Raw genomic sequence first — 11,082 nt, 5'->3', positions numbered from 1 at the left:
TTAGTGGGTTATATTGCACACAGAGAAAAAACTCGTTTAGGGGTGTTTGGAAATATTTTGGTTACGCATAGCAATACATTTGACTGCCCCCCATCCCAAGGGATCCAGCTCTCATATAGGGGCGGAATTTTTTTTACTTCACACATTTTCCAGATCGGCATTTCCATTCTTTATCATTATTTCCCTTTTTCTTCTTTTTTGGAGAAAGTATCTGGAAAAGCGGGCAGTTTTGCATGTTTTGTGGAAATTGAACCAAAAAATGTGCGTAAAGAGTAAATTCCTGGGTTTGTCATATTGCATTAAGTTGCCCCCATACTACAAAAAATGTCCTTGGTGGTTATTAGCTGTAGTAGCCTTTTTTTATTTCCGATAAACTTGTATTCAAACACTAGAAGCATGTAAACTTACTTTGATATAGGGTAAATTTAACCAACAGTTTATATTATAGTGGTTCCCGGGAGGACGTGGGGCATTAGCGTACCTACGGGGGGTGGGGGCGGGGGGCAGAATGCCCCCTGACGAGTCACAACCCATGCAAGGGACGTATCCCTGACCCCCTGACGAGTCACAATTGATCACTGACGAGCTACAAGTGGCCCGCTCCTTTGAACTTGAAAACCCCCTTTTTTTTGCTTGTCAAATTTTTTGGCGGACGAATTTGCCCCTCCCCCCTTTGGAAAATCCTAGGTACGCCACTGACGTGGGGATAGATAGTACATGGCAAAAAGGGGAATATCCCCGTTACCGCACGAACAAACAATATGCCAAACAATGTCATAATTTCATTTAAAAAGAAAAGACTCCCTGACAATCAGTAGTATTTTTTGTAAACACTTGCTCTTATCATGTTCTATCCAAAGTCCAGTGTAAGAAATTTTGCTTCCAAGTAACGCATGGAGAATGAGAATGGGGCACTCAAAAGGCTTGAAAGCAAAAATACATTCCCACTGATATATCATGCTTTAATAATACATAATTCAAACAATATTACTTCTTCTTCCACTTCTATCGTTATTTATTCCTTTTTCGACGTAATAATAATAAGCACCACTGGAATATCTCGCCTTTATTTATGTGGATTTTTTTTCTGTTTCTTGAAGAAGTTTGGAATAGTTTTGAATACTGTTTCCATAATCATAATTCCAATTAGTTTTCACCCATCATCCCTTTAAAATGATGATTGTAAGCCATGAAACGAAATAAAATCCTGAAATTAAATAAACTGTACCCTTTCACAAGAAATCAAGGAGTAGACATGTTTAATAACATATTCAAATTTTGTGCATCATTTTCATCAAAAGTTGTTTTTGGCAACTTGAGAGCTTTTCAAAGGTTTGCCAGACATAGTGGATTCCAAGTATCATAGTTAATATACATGTACTTTTCGAACATATTTGTTTATATTTCATTAAATATCACGATCTACAATACCAAAAATTGTATTAACGTTGAGAATGGAAATAAAAGAAATGAAATGAAGCCTTTCCAACTGTGTAAAGTGACTAAGTAAATGGTCATGAGTCATGTTAGTGTTTTTCATAGAGCAAGATATGTATCTCAATTTTTTTATATCATGATCTAAAACTTGACACTTCAAGCACTCAACTTTATGTAACCATGAGCAGGATCATGAGTATTTCCTTAAATATGCGCGAGCGAAACTATCAAACTCAACTAATTGACGTCCCATTAAGAATTCTTGGGCCTGAGTAAAAGGTCACGTGTACTCGATCTTGTCTGCTATGCAGACTCTGAATGGCTCGTGAAGTGGGATCTGCAGCTGGTTTGTAAAAGCGAGCCATTTCAGATCTGCAGCTCCAGTAGACCTAGTCTGCTATGCAGACTCCTTGAATCAGCTTTGATACACACACTGCAGATGGTGGGTCTACAGTTGTAGACTAAACTCGATCCTTGTCCCCTACAATTATTGCTCTGATCGAGTTTTTGAAGTTTGTAAATCTGGATCTGCTATACAAGTTTGCTGTATGAGACAGCTTTCAGTTTCGGGGGTTTTTTGCGTGCTCTTTGAATAACAAATCAGGGAGTTATTGTTCATCAGATCCAGTTTGGAACGCCATCGCGCAAGGGATAAGGGTTGAAATCAGATTGGTGACTGACTGCATATACATGAATGCTGAATTGATCACGGAGAGATATATTTCACCAAGACATGTTTCTAGAGCCTTTTGGATGTTACTGCAGTATGTTCCTTTTATACACCACTGTGATGTATGTTAGCTTATTCTACGATGTGAAATGGATGACAATGTTAGAGACATCCACATGCAGTGCAGGATTACAATAAACCCACGATGGCTGAGGCTCCTACATCAGGATCGTCGTCGGTACTCTCACCGTCGTCGTCTTCCTCAGATCTTTCAGACGAGGAACTCTGGGCACGGATAGCAATACACATATCAATGAGTTCTTTTATCAAACTTGGTCATGATGTACTCGACTTCTCATTTAATGAAGTTGAAGAGGTAAGTTTAATATATGAATAATAGTAGGCCTAATTGGGGCCAATTGAAAAGAATGGATTCTGCTTGAAGTTCAGCAACCACAAGCACCGTAACAAAATAGCAGAGATAATTGAATTAATTTTACTGTTTTTATTACTAATACTAAAAAATATGATATCCGAGCTGAAAACGTGACTGCTTGCTTATCCGTTCCCATAAAGAATACAGTAAACAAGCGCGAAGAGCGAGCTGAATTTTCTTAGATATAGATTTAAAAAAAACAACAAGACATCCGAGGAGAACTAAGCAACTGTTGTAATATTTTTCCTTTTACAACCTGAAAATAGAAGATTCTTAACATTTTTTGCAATTATTATATTAAGCTGTGTATCTCATTTTTTTTATTTATTGACCCAAAGGGGAACCTTTGATGATATTTTCAGTGTTATGCTTGTTGGATTTATCTCTTTTTATTCCAGTCAAATTTTTGTTTGGATGGACTTGTCCAAATACGGGCGCGAAGCGCAAGGTGAATTTTTTTATATACTGACCCGAAAGGGAAGGAAAGTTGTGGAGAGGATATGGACCTCACTTAATATACGAAGCGAGCGCGAAACGCGAGCTGATTTGTTGTTGTTGTTGAGATTTACACTTTAAATCGGGAATCGTATTCACTGTCGATACGAAGAGCTCCCTTTCTCCCATCGCGAAATGAAAAAAAAATTAACGATAACAATATCCTACATAGATAACCAGATAGGGAACTCAAAGACTGGGCTTTAACAAGGAACATGGAGGTGGTTAGAACAGCCCTGCATGACCCGACAGTTTGTCATTTTCTCAGACAGGCGGCAATCCAACAGACCTGCTCTTGCGTAACAGACAATTTATCATTTTTCCAACATCTCAGACTACGCATCTTTAATTACACCGACACATAGGTTTACCTAAATAAAACCTCGTCTACCCCGTCCCCTTCTCTCTCCCTCTCTCTTATTTTTCTATTTCCTTTTGTTTCCCTTTTTCTTTGTTTCTTTCCTTCCTTCCTTCCTTCCCTCCTTTCTTCCTTGTTTCCTTCCTTCCTTCCTTCCTGCCTTTTTTCTTTCTTTCTTTCTTTCTTTCTTTCATTTTTTTCATTTTCTCTTTCCTCTTTCTCCCTTCCTTTTTCCGTCTCGCCCCTTCTCTTCATTTTTCCCGGCGGCAGCGCAGATTTACCAACGATATACAGATTAGTGGGGATGTCTCACCCCCCCCCCCTTTAGCGACAGCCCTGTCCACAATGCTGCTGATGATGAAAGGCGGTGTTGAAATGCGATAAGCGACACAGTTATTGGCTAAAATGCCGGTGAAGAAAAATGTCGATGATGATGGAACAGTTGTATAATGTTCGGACCTCATTGGTACTCTGAGTGGTCGATTTTGTCAATCCATGGGTTGAAGAATGTTCTCTACAACAGGTTGATGGTCTTTATGAGACATGATAATTAATTTTCAAAATAATGGCAAACATTTCATTGATGAAAATGAGAATATTCAATAAATGTTCCATTCCAAATGGAGTAAAACTCCAGGGGCGGATCGAGCCTTCGCCAATGGGGGAGGGGGAAGGGGGGGGGGGGGAGCGGCGGCGGCGGATTTTTTTCAGCCACATTTTCCCCGATCGGCCGCTCGAAGTTTATTTTGTTTGTTTCTTTGAAGGGGTAGTCCTAATAGACACTTCTAAGCTTTATTCTTATAAATCAAGATAAATATGTAATAATTTTATAAGCCTTATTTGAATAGTGGGAACGCAAAGCGAGCTGTTTCATGTATTTTGTCCTAAAATTTAAACATTCTGGGCAATGTTTGTGATCCTAAACGAAATGTGTATCCAACTAAATAATTACTGCGAGCGCGAAGCGCGAGCAGAAATCTTTTATACACGTTTTGGTCTGATAAAAAAGGATCTGTTAATGGCTGCTTGCAGTTAGCCATGAAGACTTTACGTATTACAACAATCAAATAATGCGAGCGCGAGCTGAAAATTTTGACATTTCTACCGGCCGGAAGAATGGAAATTCTAAGAACTATTTGTAATCATGAGAAGGATAAGTGTATAGGTAAATAATGGACGCGAGTGCGAACGGTAAAAATCGAGATTTACACCAAGAAATGGGACACTCTATTCATGTTTTGTAAATCTTGAAAATGATAAGTAATTGGAAATCTGCCTTATAATGCGATCGCAAAGCGCGAGCAGAAAATTTAAATATTGTGATCTGAAACTGGATAATGATTTAAATAGAGAACAAGTTGCCTTCGACCTAGAATCTGGGCATTCTAAATACCTTTTTATCATGAAAATTAATAAAGCGAGAGCGAAGCGCGAGCTTAAAATATTTGATATTCCGATCTGAAAAAGGATCAATTTAACATCTGTATTTCAAGCACTTTGTAGGAATATTGTGAGGGTGATATGGATCACAGTTAAAAAAGAGCTGATATGTTTCATTATTATTACTTTCAGTTTGACATACGACCGGGACATTCTAAAAACCTTATGTCATCATGTGAAAATGGTGACTATCTTCCTATTTCTCTTCCTAAGCGCGGGATGAAACTTGTCGATATTCCATTCTGAAAAAAAACCCATTTGATTATTAAATTAATATCTTATTCATTAATCTAATAAGCCTAATGAGAGCGCGAAATCTGTTGATATTATGGTATGAAACTAGACATATAAAGGACTTTTGTAATCATGGTAATTATGAATAAGATGCACGAGTTAATATATCTTCAACAAGCAATGCTAGCATAAATCGCAAGCCGAAAACTGTTATGAAATGGGGATTTTAAAATAAAGTAGTTTGTTATGTAATTAATATTGAGATATACATAATTCACCATCACCAATCTAAATGCGAGCGTGCAGCGTTAGCTGATAGGTTTTGACAGAACTTTATGGAATACAGGAAAATAATAGATACTTGACAAATCAAATTTTGCGAGCGCGCAGCGCGAGTAGAAAATGATAATATTTAGACGATACAAGATATTTTTTTACAGAGCACATAAGAATATAGGGTGCAGCATAAATCACTTCTCTTGAAATAAATAAGAAATAACATCCGGCGAAGTTACATATCGGATTAATGTTTACCTTGAGGAAATATGGTCAAGATAAATGTCATTATCAGGAAGCCATGTTTCCCCGCTGATAATAATGGATTACGGGTGTACTTGGTGGACAATTTTACCGTCTTGAATTATTTAGTTTTGGCAAAGGGCTCCAAAATAAGGGTGCCACTGTTCACATTCATTATTTGATTTGGGTTGATACGTACGTCACTCTTGTAGGATTATTATTTGTAAGTGTTTTTGTTGTTATTTATTATAATCGACCCGAGCCCAATGCGACACACTCTTTATACATGTATTTGTCCGATAGGGGGCAAGAAAATAATTATGTGCAGAGACAGCTCTTATAGAGAAGTTCAGAAAATCTCCTTAATAGGTTTGCGGGGGTGGGGTAGCAATATGCTGAACTGGAAATTCAAAATTTCGGGGCACCTCCATATCAAGGTCTTTTGCAGCGTTTTTTTTTTACTCTCTGCAGTCGGTCCAGATCAGACTGAATATTTCCACCTAAAAAAAAGCTCAGAATGATCAATTTTCAGGCCTGAATACAAAATTAGAGCTCGCTCTTAGCACCAGCATTATTAATTTATTTAGGCTTCATGAGATTAGTTTGGTCTTGTTTGTAGGCTATAGGCCTAACGCTAAGATGTACCAAAAACTTCAGTCATAAGCTATAGCACTATACCCCCTCATAAAAGAGAAATATCTTAGCGGCCGATGGGAGGAGAGAAATATGGTTGAAGGTATTTTTCTCCCCATCCCCACTGACGAAAGCTGAATCCACACCTGCGCCACCCTGATCTTTTATCCTTCCGCCGCCATTACCATGGTTTACCATGTATTACAGGTTTGGCATGTTTGGGATGTTCAAAAATTTCCGGACGTGACCTTCGCGTTGTGAGTGCAGTTGATATCTGCTTGCTTTACTAGAAGGGAGCTGAAGTGATGTCCATGCATGTACATATCGAATGAAGAAGAGATTATTGCTGGAGTATTGATTGCAAAATGAAAGCTGAAGTGAAATGAAAAATGCCAGGTCGCGTGGACTTATAACTTTCTTATACGGTGCTCATCATAGGCCTATATATGTTAATAATGTAAGTAATGCTTTGATTGCTATTATATACAGGTGATTATTGATGGAAACCATATTCCCGATCATAGTGTTTTTTAATGCTTTTGATCTCTTCACACAAAATAATAATTTATCATCATACGAAGAGTTTAGTTGCAAAGGGGTTAGGTTCACTTTTTACCATTCCGAGAAAAACCATGTTTTTTATTCTCACTTACTGCAATACTCATGAGAAACTAAATTGTCATGTACTACTCTATCATGTGAACATAAAATTGGGTATAAAAGAAATCTACCTGTCTTCATTTTTTTTTCCAAATATTCTTTTAAAAAATATCATCGTGGACCTAACCCCTTTTGCAACTAAACTGAAATGAATCCAATCTATTTTGATTAAAAAAGTGATTTTTCTTTGCCACTTTTATTCACGTTTTCATGTGAATTTCAAATTTTCAAGGCATCAGAATGACTAAAAATTTAGAGGTTTTGAGACAGAAAACAATCAAAATTTATGAACAATGGACCTAACCCCTTTTGACAAATTAGCTCTAATTAAAGAATAGTTTGTTTTCAAAAGGGGTTAGGTTCACTCCAAGAAAATCATTTTTTTTTATTCTCCCATATTGCAATATTCTTATGCGAAACTAAATTTTCCTGATACCCTACCATGAGAACATAAAAGTGGGTGTTAAAGAAATCTACCTGTCTTCATATTTTATAAAATATTTTTTTCCAAAAAATACTGTGTGGACCTAACCCCTTTTGCAACCAAATAAAATGGACTTCACCCCTTTTGTAAAGAAATTGATTTTTCTTTGCCATATTAGATCACTTTTTAATGAGAATTTAAACTTTTCTTTGGTATCATCTTATAGAGCTACTAAAAATCTAGACATTGAGACAAAAAAAAAATTGATGAAAAATGGACCTAATCCCTTTTGCAAGTGAGAAAGACCGGTATGATGTTTTATTATTAGATAGTTTGAACGCCGTATCAAACATATCCCACTTTGCTGGTTTAGATTGGTCTTTTATTGGGATTTACAGTGCATCGATTTCTGCCTGTATGCAAATTTATAAGCATGGATTATTATTTGTTATTGGCAATTTCAGTTTTGTGAATATTTCTTACCCATCAATCAAGGACAAATTTTCACTTCAAGTTTTATTCAACTTACCATTTACATTTTCTTTGACTGTCATTTAGATAATAGTATATTGCTGTGTTTTTTCATACTTAACCCCAGTAATCACGGGGAGGGCATAACGTACCGTCCCCTCCTTGACATTTTCCCGATAAATTCGCCGCACGATTTTTGGACATGCGCGCCGCTATATTACTTTCAAGCCTCGCGCAGCTTGTTAGACCCAATATGCGACGTTCAAGTACGCGGTTATGAAATTACGCACCACGCAAAAAATGCTCCCCGATTTCATGTACATCAATACAAATGTATTTTCAACGAAGTTTAATAAATCAGTGATAATTTTTACTTTTGTTGGCTTTGTATGACTAAAATGATGTCGCCGACGAAGTTTGTCGGATAAATAGTGAAAAATAAAGAAGAACAAAAAAAAAGAGAAAAACATGAGAAATTTATTTTAGTTTGTCTGTTTTTGCAAAATTTTTCATTCACAGTTGTTGGGATTGCCATAAAGAATATTCTTACAGAATATCATCTATGGGCTTTATTTAGTGAATTAGAACAAATATTTAGGATAATTGATTCATATGAATATACGAGTTCAATATAATGCAACCACGGAGATTACGTCATTCTGTATACCATCGTGCAAATTTTCCTCGCGATCCGCGGCCGAGATCTGTAGGGGGGGGGGGGGGGGGGGGGGCGCAGAATGCCTCGTAGAGTAACAAGAATGATAATACCCCGGGACTATATAGGGTTAAGCATATTTGCCTGGTCATCCATTCAATGGTCATTTTGCATGTAATGGTTAATTGAAATGATAAATGGTAAATATTTTGAAATAATTGATATCTTCTTTATTCATAAATGTTTTCTAACACTACTTGAAAATCAATAATCTTTTAGCTTGTTGCCGACTTTAAGGTCAACCTTATTTAAAGTAAGTAGAAGTATATTGTGTAGATTTATATTATACAAGCAGAAAACTAAATTAAGTTAAGCCCCGTGCTGGTGAGGTCTGTTTAAAAAAATGCGTTCAGGACTAGACAGCCATTCATATAGTTTTATAATGATAGTTTTAGTAGAGTTATTTAAGGTTAGATGTTTGTTTAAAAATGAGTCACGCCGTTACTATGTTGTACAAAATTCGCTCTTTTAATTGTCAAGTACACCCCAGAAAAAATGTAGATTTGAATAAATGGAGAAAAATCAAAGTAGCATAACGTTGAAAATTTCATCAAAATCGGATGCAAAATAAGAAAGTTATGATATTTTAAAGTTTCGCTTATTTTTCACTAAACAGTGTTATGCACAATTCAATGACGTGCAAATAAGACAGTCGATGATGTCCTTCACTCACTATTTCTTCCGTTCTTTTATTGTTTGAATTACACAATAGTTCATTTTTTTTACATATTTGACAATAAGGACCAACTTGACCGAACAAATTAGTAAACAATGCTAATTCCACATGTTCAGGGAGGAATTAATCGTTGTTTCAAATGACAATGAGGAGAAAATTAGAATAATTCATATTTTATATAATAAAATACAAAAGAAATAGTGAGTGGATGACGTCATCATTCTCCTCATTTGCATACCGACCAGGGTGTGCATATCTTTTTATTACATCCGATGTTCAGTTCATTTTTTTATTTCAGTTCAGTTCATTTATTTTCCATTAAAAATTCATTTGAAATAAATACATACAAAGTTCACAACTAAAAATCGGAAGGACCCCAAGAAAAGCATAGCTTGCGAGGATAGGGCCCTGTACAATCATTAACAAAACAAAACAGATCTTACATTGTTAAAACGTAAAGCAGATAAACAAAACAACAAAAAAAACTGTCTCATACACACACACAATCACACCAACACACACCCATATGCAGAACATTGAGAAGTTAACAAAGAGTAAGAAAGAGAAGGAAGCGATAGAAAAGGAAAAGGAGAGATAGGGAGAAAGAAAGAAAGAAAGAGGGAAGATAGAATTCGAGAGGGAGAAAGAATACCCTCTACTCAGAGCACATCAATCGTTTAAACAATAATTGTTTACATAAGTATTTGAATCTCGTTAAAGTTGAAGAATTTTTCACAACATAAGGTAACAAATTCCAATCATGAACACCCTGAAATCTTATTGTATGTTGGGTTAATGAGGTACGTGCAAAAGGAATAAGAAATTTTGATTTGTTTCTGGTAGCATAAGAATGATAAAAAGAATTTGTTTTAAACATATCATTGAATATTGATGGAAGCTCTTTTTTATGAAAATTGAACATAAATATTAAATTGTTTACTGTTACAAGATCAAAAACAGGCAAACATTTTAGGTCACAAAACAGAGGAGTACTTGGTGTCATGTAGTTAGAATGAGTAATTATACGGATAGCACGTTTTTGAAGAATATGAATTTTGTATAGGTGTGTCTTGTAAGAGTTGCCCCATATCATATTACAATAATTGATATGTGGTAATATAATACTGTTATAAATAGTTAATAAAATATTTTTTGGCAGTGTGTTTCTAAAGTGTGATATAATACCAACTCCCCTTGAGATTTTAGAACAAACATGAGAAATGTGGTGAGACCAATCAAGCGATTCATGAAGTTTGATGCCTAAAAATTCTACAATATTACATTTCTTAAGAATATCATTTTTAATATACACAGGGGAAACCTGGCAAGAAACTTTTTTCTGTTTGGAATGAAATATTATGTAATGTGTTTTATCAGCATTTAAAAAGAGTTTGTTACAAATGTCGATGAAATTTTCAGTGTTATGCTTTTTGGATTTTTCTCTTTTTATTCAAATCAACTTTCTGTTGGGATGGACTTTCCTTTAACAACGCGACCGGTTATCCGGTACACGGCTTCTTCCGGGGCTTCTTGGCCGTGATTTGAATATATCACATTCCCACCATGTCCACTCATAACTCTGCCCGGTATATTATCATTCTTTAAAATCAAGTTTGGTGCTGTCACTTGTCGAGAAATATTCTCGATTTTCATCGTTTCTGACATGACATATAAAGCAAATCATCGCTGATGCCATAGCATGTAATAGGAGAAGGTCTATTTATGGTTATATCGATGGACTTTGATACGCTAGACCACAAAATTTTACCTTAAAAACTTTTCTCATATTTGATTAGTGGAGGTGCTCTTTCCTGTTAACCAACCATATGTGTATAATGATATAATATTTTTTCAACTTTTCTACCGATCCGATGCAGTGTCCCACAGGGATCAATATTAGGCCCGTTACTTTTT

The sequence above is a fragment of the Lytechinus variegatus genome, chromosome 5, assembly GCF_018143015.1.
Source record: "Lytechinus variegatus isolate NC3 chromosome 5, Lvar_3.0, whole genome shotgun sequence".
In the NCBI taxonomy this organism is placed as follows: Eukaryota; Metazoa; Echinodermata; class Echinoidea; order Temnopleuroida; family Toxopneustidae; genus Lytechinus; species Lytechinus variegatus.
The sequence above is the reverse complement of the archived record's forward strand: the minus strand, read 5'-3'. Positions refer to the sequence as shown.